Here is a 3,538-nt window from a genome sequence, read left to right as displayed (position 1 = left end):
CCCCGCCCCGCCCCGCCCCGCCGCGTGTGCTCGTATGATGTGATGTTTGACTGATCGATGCTGTCTGAGTGATATCCCATCGCCTCGTGTTGGCTTGCTGTAGCCGCGCCCAACACTGTGCGAGAGAGAGGGGGAGAGAGAGAGGGGGAGGGGTGGTGGTGGTAAAAGTCGGGGTAAGAAGGACGCGGAGGAATGCCCCGCGGAGGAAGAGCGGCAGCGGCATAACGCATCCGAAAGCATAAAGGCGCGCTGAGGAGCACTGACCAACGGAAACCCAAAGGACGAGCGGGTCGAGCTGGATCACTTCAGCGCCTTCCACTTTCTGCTGCAGCCGGAGCGCCCATAATCACTGCTTGCCCAGCGGAGAGGCGGCGGCGGCGGCAGCGTCCTCCAATCCGGTAATGCAGCCGCGAAGCAGCGCCGGCAGCAGACTGACCGGGCCGGCCCGGCCCTGGGCAGCGGCAGCAAGGCAGAGAACGGCTGCAAAAACCACGGGCGTACGTTGCCTCTTGCGGGGCCCTATGGCGCCTCGCCATACCGCCGCCGGCAGCCAGACCTCGGGGTGTTGAGGTTGAAGGGGAGCACAAAGGCGCCATCAGGATAAAACTTCGACAAACAAAATAAAAAGACACGGCAATCTGTTGCAATCATTTGCAATGAGTATTTTTCTCCTGTGAGGTATTTCTATAATATAGCCGCCTTTGGCGGCTAGTGTATGTGGTGTGCAGTGGGTCTGAATCGCTGCTAAGCTAGGGGCTTAACGGACCCTCCCGCCACGCCCAGTCGCTGGGTCAGAGGTCGCGGCCCGCGCCAGGTGGGGCCTATGGGCGGCCGTACCCGACTCGTCCTCCTGCAGGAGGAAGCTGCAGGAGCAGGAAGCGTCCACGAGGGAGAGGCTGCTGCTTTTGAGACATGGCGCTGCGGTGCTCCCACCAGGCCCAATGCTACTTACCCAGTGTTTCGGACACGCGCTATGTCGGCCGGGTTTGCCTACCCATTCTGCCCGTAAGGCGCCATGGCCCCCTGTGAATAGGCAAACTCGCTCGTCCCGGCGCGTGCTCCGAAACACTTTAGGGCACACAGAGGAGGGTGCGAAGGGACAAGTAGTAGTCTCCATCGCACCCAGTATGTACTCGAGCCCAACACACCACCACTCCCACCGGACCTCACTCGCCGTCTCTCCCTCTCCCTCTCCCTCTCCCTCTCTCTCACCCTCTCTCTCCCTCTCTCTCTTTCCCTCTCTCTCCCTCTCTCTCGCCGCGGGAAGTCGTCCTAATTAGGCGACCCGCCGCGCGCGCGCTTGTTAGGCCCCGCGGCTGGCTCATCTGCCCGGAGCCCCGCCCCGCCCCGTCCCCGCCTCGCCTCGCCCACTGTCCGGTAAATCATTTGGAACACCGTATCGCTTATGAGCGGGCAGCTCGCACTTTCCGAGGTAGGGAATCAATCGGGCTGCTGCGGTTCCCTCGTATAATTGGCCTCCCCGCGGGGAGCGCGGGCGCACAGCCGCAGCGGGCACAGGGAGTTTCAGGCATTTCCGAAATTTTCTGGAATTAAAGGGTGGTGTGAGTGTGTGCGGTGATGATGAGGTAGTAGTACGTTATAGGTATGTACGTATTGGGGGCGTCGCTCCATCTGCCCCCTGCTTTCTTCGTTTTGGTGAAATGAGAAACAAACGAACGAGCAAACGAACGGAAAATTATCGTCAGAAACGAGATTTGATTTTCTTTTCCTATACCCGGAGCCATATCTCCCGGCAGCCAGTTCAAGAAGGCGGACCTGGAAAAATAAAAAAGAAGAAGAAAGAATCAAATAAACCCACTCGCGGTGGTCTGCTTGCCGGGACCACCGACCGATGACCGAAAATACCCGCACACGCACTCTCCCGGCTCTCGGCCCAGTATCGACACAAAACGGCGCGTAGATCCGATGGGATCCGATACGCATCTTAATTAGCTTTGTAAACACCCCCCCCCCCCCCCCATCTTTTCCATTTCTCTCTCTTTCTCTCTCACACACGCTCACTATTCTTCTCTCTCTCCCGTTCCCTCTCGATAGATGAGTCAGACAAATAGGGAACCTGTTGGGATGACGCGTTGAATAGCTCCGGCTGGGGGGTATGCGCGGGTGAGGCTAAACGGAGAGGCCTAAAAACACTACTTCAGCCACTCCTCCCCGGCCCCTTCTAGTACCTGCCCACTCACTGCCCGTCGGCGGGCTGCTGGAGTGGTTGCTGTTTGGGCCCTTGCTTCTCTCTGTCGGCGAAGCACAGCCGCCGAGTTGTGACCACAGAGGAAGAGACCGGGCTGCTTTGCATGCGCGGCACACCGCCGCCGGTGTCGCGCGCCCCAGCGCAAGCCGCGCAGGCGTGTAGGATGGGTTGCCTACCCTCCGCACGGCAGGCGCTCGGATGGTGTCCGGTCGCATGAAACACTGATAGAAACACGTCATGGTGTTCTCCTGAACTGTGCAAAATGATAGCGGTGGTGCTTTCACCAAGGTGTGGTGTGGTGGTGGTGGTGGTGGTGCAGCAGTTTCAGCGTGTCTCCTTTATTCCCATTCGCGTACGGTGTGAAACTCGTATTGACTTTTGTGTCAAACAGAATTAGTACAAAATAAAAGAATTTTTAAAAAATTCGCTCGCCGAAGAGTGTCCAAGCATGTATACTGCCGCGATGCAAAGGCAGCTGCTGGCCGGGCGGACCGTCACGCGCGAGGCGCGCGCCGGGCGGGGCGCTGCGGGGCGCAGCGGGGCACACATAGCGCGCGAGCCCCGCGCTCCGGAGCGTCCAATCGCCGTCGATACCGATTACTCCTCGATCGAACGAATCGACAACTTGTCACCTGTCGGCGACGTTGCGCCCGATCCGGAGGGCCCCCCCTGGCCGGGCCGGGGGGCGGCGCCGCTGCCGACTTTTCGGAGTACGCGCGGCGCGGGCGCGCGCGAGAGCCGAGTGCGCGCGGGGCGACAGGACAGCGGCGACGGGCTGCTGCGGGGCTGCGGGGCTCGGGCGGTGAGTTGCACGGCGGATGTCTGGGATTCCTCCACGGCGGCTGCAGCGGGGCCTTGCGTCTTGCACCCGGGGGAAACAGCAGTGAGTGAACGGCCCCGGGTAACGAGGTCCCACCGAAAGTAGAGCATCGCAGGCGCGCGCGCACACACACGCACGCACACCACGGGTGAGACAATCCAAGGAGACTGACGGCCGCGCGTCCGCAAAACGAATTTATCTCCGGTGGATTTGAGAGACGGCGCGCAAAGCGTTAGCGGGACAGAACGGATGAAATTACGAAACTGCAGCAGGAGCTGCAAGTCTCGCGGCAGCAGCAACGGTCGGGGTGGACCCGCATCCTGAGGGCTGGATGTGGTGGAGGCGGCGGCCCTGCAACAAGCTGCTGCTGCAACTGCTGCTGCATCGACTGCACGTTATACGGAGCGGAGCCGAATGTTGTTACTGTGAAAAGCCAAAACAAAAGAAAGTAAGTATAAAATGAAGCCGGAGACAGCGCGCGCGGTCCGGTACCCGCGACTCCCCCCCCC

This window comes from Frankliniella occidentalis, unplaced genomic scaffold (genome assembly GCF_000697945.3).
Source record: "Frankliniella occidentalis isolate FOCC.00 unplaced genomic scaffold, Focc_3.1 Scaffold306, whole genome shotgun sequence".
Lineage (NCBI taxonomy): Eukaryota > Metazoa > Arthropoda > Insecta > Thysanoptera > Thripidae > Frankliniella > Frankliniella occidentalis.
The sequence above is the reverse complement of the archived record's forward strand: the minus strand, read 5'-3'. Positions refer to the sequence as shown.